Below are 6429 nucleotides of genomic sequence, written 5' to 3' on the forward strand. Positions count from 1 at the left end.
ATTTCTGGAAGCTGATTCCAGCAGCAAGGGGCGTAGTGGCTGAAGGCAGATTCACCCTGCTTAGACTGAACTCTTGGAACTTCTAGTTTATATGATCCTAAAGATCTGAGTGATCTGTTAGGTTTGTATTCAGTGAGCATATCTGTAATGTATTGAGGTCCTTGGCCATTTAGTGATTTATAGACCAGTAATAATACTTTAAAATCTATTCTGAATGTAACTGGCAGCCAGTGTAGAGACCTGAGGACAGGTGTGATGTGCTCTGATTTCCTGCTTCTGGTCAGAATTCTGGCTGCAGCATTCTGGATGAGCTGCAAGTGTCTGACTGTCTTTTTGGGAAGGCCAGTGAGGAGTCCATTACAGTAATCCACCCTGCTACTGATAAAAGCATGAACAAGTTTCTCTAAATCTTCACTAGAAACAAAGCATCTGATTCTTGCTATGTTTTTGAGATGATAGTATGCTGATTTACTGACTGCTTTGACATGACTGTTGAAACTCAGATCTGACTCAAGAGTCACACCAAGATTCTTGACCTTATTTTTTGTCGTTTGACCTTTAGAGCCTAGGTACGCATTCACCTTGAGAACGTCATCTCTGTTCCCAAATGCAATGACTTCAGTTTTCTCTTTGTTTAACTGAAGAAAGTTTTGGCACATCCAATTTTTAATTTCATCAATACATTGGCAGAGGGTGTCAATGGGGCTGTAGTCATTAGGCAGTAAGGCTAGGTAGATCTGAGTGTCATCAGCATAGCTGTGGTAGGAGATTTGATTCTTTCTCATTATTTGGCTCAGAGGGAGCATGTAAAGGTTGAACAGGAGAGGTGCCAGAATCGAGCCTTGTGGGACTCCACATGTCATGGGTGTCCACCTCGACCTATGATCACCTATACTGACATAGTAACCTCTCCCTTCAAGGTAAGATCTGAACCATTTGAGGACTGTCCCAGACAGCCCAACCCAGTTTTCCAGCCTATCCAGAAGTATGCTGTGATCGACAGTGTCAAATGCAGCACTGAGATCGAGCAATACCAGCACTGTTATTTTACCTGAATCTGTGTTTAGACGTATATCATTGATTATCTTTATAAGAGCGCTCTCTGTACTGTGATGTGCTCTGAAACCAGATTGAAAATTATCTAAACACCCCTTGAAGTTTAAGAACTTGTTAACCTGGTTGAAAACAACTTTTTCAATGATTTTGCCAATGAAAGGGAGATTTGAGATTGGCCTGTAATTGCTCAATAGGGTGTTATCCAGGTTGCTCTTCTTCAAGAGGGGTTTAACAACTGCAGTTTTAAGTGAGTTTGGAAAAATCCCTGAAAGAAGTGAATCATTTACCACTTTTAGAAGATCCATTTCTAAACAGGTAAACACCGTTTTGAAGAATGATGTGGGGAGCGTGTCAAGACTGCAGGTTGATGTTTTTATAATTTGCACCATCTCTTCTAAGATTTTACCGTTAATTGCCATGAAATCAGACATAATGTCTGACTTCTCAAGTTGTGGTTGAGTTTGTTTGATATTGACACAACTTGGCTGATTGGATGAGCTGATTGCCTTTCTGATATTATTGATCTTATCAGTAAAGAAATTAGCAAATTCATTACATTTGCTTACAGAGAGTAGCTCACTGGGAATCCGACTGGGGGGGTTTGTGAGCCTCTCTACTGTTGCAAAGAGTGTGCGAGCATTATTTACATTGTTGTTTATAAGGTTTGAAAAGAAAGTCTGTCTAGCAGTTTTTAGTTCCACATTAAAAGCCTGAAGACTGTCTTTATAGATATTATAATGGACTACTAGTTTCGTCTTTCTCCACATACGCTCAGCTTTCCTGCATTGTCTTTTCTTCATTTGGACTGCTCTTGAGTTTCTCCAAGGGACTCTCTCTTTGCCAGTTCTCTTCCTAACTTTAACAGGAGCGATGTCATTTATTACATTTTCAATTTTAGAATTAAACAAATCAAGGAGAGAATCAACAGAGTCTGCAGATATACTTGGTGCCAGCGATATGGCCTTCATAAACTGCTCACTAGTGTTCTCATTTATGCATCTCTTTCTGACAAAGACAGATCTGTCTTTAATAGCTGGAGTGATCAATATATCAAAGAAAATACAGAAATGATCAGATAGTGCCACATCCTTAACAACAGTCGATGAAATGTGTAAACCCTTAGTTATAAGTAGATCAAGAGTGTGTCCACGATTGTGTGTGGGTCCTTGAACATGCTGAGTCAGATCAAAAGTGTTAAAAACAGTCATCAGTTCTTTTACAGCATTGATTTCTGGATTATCAATGTGAATATTAAAATCCCCAGCAATACTAAAATAATCATATTCAGATGTTACTATTGATAACAGCTCTGTAAAATCATCAATAAAAGCTGGAGAATATTTTGGAGGTCTGTAGATAATGATTAGTAAGATGCGTGGAGACCCTTTTAGTGCTATACTCAGATATTCAAAAGACAAATAGTCACCAAATGACACTTGTTTACATTCATAGACATCTTTAAACAGGGCAGCGATGCCTCCCCCTCTCCTATTAGCTCTGCAAACACTCAAAAAGTCAAAGTTTAAAGGAGCTGCTTCATTCAGAACTGCTGCACTACAACTGTCATCTAGCCAAGTTTCATTTAAAAGCATAAAATCAAGGCAATTTGTGTTGATAAAATCATTGACTAAAAGTGACTTATTATTGAGTGATCTGATGTTTAGAAGTGCTAACTTAACAGTTTTAGTCGTTTTCACTACAGAAGTCTCAGATATACATTTAATAGACACCAGATTTGAATGATTTGCTATACGGTCTGAAAGAGTCTTTGGTTTTCTGTCACGTAATAAGACACATATCTGCGTAGAGAAAGCTACAGACACACTGGGTTCCTGCTTGTTCTGTAAACATCTGATAAAGACACTGTTACCTAAGCAGGCCCCCGAGACACATCAATGGCAGTTTTTAAGTTCACCAGCTAAAGATGAGGTGTTTTTTGGGACCTGGCGCTGTCGCAAAGACCTGAGGCCTTTCCTAGGTGTAGGGCGAGGTGGGCTTAGAGATGGGCGTGTGGCTTGCTGACTTTTGGTTGCTAACTGGGGGCTAGCAGCAATGGAGTGTGAGAGTTTAGTTCCAGCACACACCAGTTCCTCCATCTTTTTTGAAAAATCCAAGAGAGGCGAGCAAGATGACAATGAGAACGTGTCCGGTGACAGAGGCTGTGGGTCTGGGGTTTCTGGCTGCTGAGATATGTTTACCTGGCTGTTTTCCTGGGGATCATCAATGAGTGCTGAGACTTGATGCTGTTCTGATGCATCACAGTCTGCCTGTGTTGAGCTCAGTGTGCAGGGCGCAGACGGCAGTTTGTCCGTTATCGGCGGTTGTTGTGGCTGCGTGGTGTTATCTCTGTCCTTGTAGGATGCGTCAGCCACAAGTCCACTCAGGAGCTGATTTGAAGTCCTGTGGTCATCCGGACATTTGCTAGGTGTGTGTGTGTCATTCAGTTCAGTGGCATACACAGCTGATGGATGATGGAGGGAGAAGAGGATGTTGTCTTTCAGCACTTTTGCACCAAGCTTGTTTGGATGAAGGCCGTCTGATGTAAACAGCTGTCTTTGGTTCCAGAAGAGATTGAAGTTGTCGATGAAATTCAGTCTTTTCATGTTACATGTTTTCTGCAGCCATGCATTTAGACCAAGGAGCCTTGAAAACATATTTGTCCCTCTTGCAGGGAGTGGTCCACTGATGAACGGCTGAATTTTCAATCTTTCAACTGTTTCCAAAAGCTTACAGAAATCTCTCTTGAGCAGTTCTGACTGCTCCTTCCGAATATCATTCTTCCCCACATGGATGATAATCCGTTTTGCAGTCTCATGTTTCCTTAATATGTTCTCAAGTTCTTTATTTATATCAGAAACTGTAGCATGAGGAAAGCAGTATGTCATGGTATCTCTGCTCCTAAAATTTTTGATTATTGAGTCTCCAACAATCAATGTTCTTATCTCTGTTGCGATCGGAGCAGAATGCCGCTGTCTAGTCGGCCTTGAGCCTCTGTTCAGAGCAAAGTTAATTGCTGAGTCATGCGATCTCTGTCTAACTGCATTTGGGGAATCTTCACCCATATTACTCAAAACTTCATATCTGTTCTGAAGCTGTATTTGAGTCCGAGCTGTATTTGGGGTAGAGAACGCTAATGCAGCAGCGTATGACCTTCGTGATCTGACCCCACGAGTACCCTTTGGTTTCGCACCTTGTTTATGCCATAGTTCACGCTGATTTTCAACAGTTTCAATCTGTTTTTCTGTTCTCAAAACAGTAGCTGGAGTAGATTTATAGGGCTTACCGGCTGAATGCTGTGAGGCTCCACGATGAACCGGTCCTGTGTAATTCGGCAGTTCTGGTTGGATCGCAAGTAACTTTGTTTCAAGAACTGCAATCTTTTGTAAAAGTTTGTGGCAGTTGGTGCAGCAGTGAGATTCCAAATCAATATGATCCAGAGCCATTTTCACAGCCGTGTTTTCCCGTCTCAGGAATGAAAGCAGCTGGTAGCGGGAGGATTGTTTAGACGATAATTCCTCTAAATAAAAGTAAAGTTGTACTCCAGAAAGTTTGTAGATTCGATGTTGATCTTCAAGCTGTTTCGTTTGAGCACTGTGCTGATAGGCTCAAGTTAAAATTAGATTATAAAATAAAAAAGCAGGAGTGCAAGGAGCGGAGCAGTAGGCAAAGACGTCCGAACAGTAGCAAAGCAGGAAGCAACAGTGAAAGCATTTTCAATCAGCATTGTAACTGGCTTTATGCAGAGCTACCAGCGAGGTCAGAAGGTCCGAGTCCGTCTCTGAAGATAGTGAAATAATTGCTTGGCAAATTCCCGGAGTCCTGGAACGACGGGGGAATCATTACATTGTCAAAGGAGATAAAAGAAGCCTATTTAGGTCAAATTCCCTAAGGTGGACTATCAGAAAGACCCCTGCTCTTCTACCTCACCGCTGAAGGTATTGGCGAAAAAGAAAGAAGGGCTTCATATTCGCCTGGTGATTTTCATTTAGATTACTGCTGCATTTTATGCCGGAGTGAAGTGTCTCTCTGAATCACACACTCGCTGGAAGAAAAGTGCTGTCAAAATGGTTCACCTCCTCCATCTGTAGACATTTTATTGCTTACTTTTGTTAAGATTTTTTTTTCGCCCCCAAAGTAAGCAGCTGTTTTGTGTTTATGCATATGTACAGTAGTCCCCTAATATCAGAGTTCAGACCCAGACTTCAAATCGAGGTTTAGTTATGCAGTGTTGTTTGCTAGCTTATTAGTTCTGCTAACATTAAAGCTTCAGCGGTTTGTTTTGTTTATTTATATATTTATTTCCGTTTAATTTCCCTAAGGCAGCAAACCAACCCCCGAGTTCTTATCTGTGCACTGTAAGTGGGTATAAACAGCATTTTGTTTTATTCTGTAAATCTTTTTTGTTGTTAATCAGAGGAAGATATAGTCAGTTCCTCCTAAATTCATTGTAATAAAAATATATTATTATTATTATTATTATTATTATTGTTATTTAAATAAATATTATTATTATTTTAATTATTATAATCTAAACTATTATATTTATTATTATTATTATTATTATTATTATTATTATTATTATTATGTAAAATATTATTATTATTATTATTATTATTATTGTTGTTGTTATTATTTTTGTTGTTGTTGTATTGTTATTATCTTTATTATCATTATTATTTTATTCTTATGTAAAATATTATTATAATTATTTAGTTTGTATATAATAATAATAATAATAATATATTAATATGATTATTATCAGTAGTAGTATTGTTTTATTATTTGTATTATTAGCTATTCAATTATTATTAGTAGTAAATGTTTATAATAATAATATTAATAATAATAATAATAATATTATTATTTATTATTATTATTATTATTTTATATTATATTATTATTACTACTACTATTATTGTTGTTATTATTAATTGTTTTATGATTATTATTATTATTAAAGTAATAATAACATAATAAAGGTTATGATTATTATGAAAAGCTCTCATAAAAAATTTATGATAACAATAATAACAATAATAATAATAGTATAATAACCATCATCATCAATTTACTCATATTTTTTTTTCTTTTCTTGATTTTTAAAATAAAAAAATATGTTTTTATGTTTATTCTTTAAAAAATCAGATAAAGAAAATCAAACAGCAGCTAAATATTTATGATAATACATTTTAAAAAATATTTTATATAAATATTTATTTATTTATTTATCTTAAAACTTTTTGCTGTTATTATTTTCGAGGCATACATGCTGACATGATGTACATTCAAACTTCCACATGAACTATTAGGCAAACCACTTTGCATGCACTATATTATTCAGTGTAGTTTAACACTAATCCGGCTTTCTTGGTC

At 37.1% G+C, this 6429-nt stretch overlaps 1 protein-coding gene and 1 long non-coding RNA gene across 14 annotated transcripts in view; one reads left to right on the forward strand and one right to left on the reverse strand.

Moving 5' to 3' along the window:
- Positions 1–6429, forward strand: part of nectin1b (nectin cell adhesion molecule 1b) — a 525250-nt gene that overhangs the window by 502439 nt on the left and 16382 nt on the right. The window lies entirely within an intron of this gene.
- Positions 1–6429, reverse strand: part of LOC141378667 (uncharacterized) — an 80928-nt gene that overhangs the window by 46401 nt on the left and 28098 nt on the right. The window lies entirely within an intron of this gene.

This window comes from Danio rerio, chromosome 18, assembly GCF_049306965.1.
Source record: "Danio rerio strain Tuebingen ecotype United States chromosome 18, GRCz12tu, whole genome shotgun sequence".
Lineage (NCBI taxonomy): Eukaryota > Metazoa > Chordata > Actinopteri > Cypriniformes > Danionidae > Danio > Danio rerio.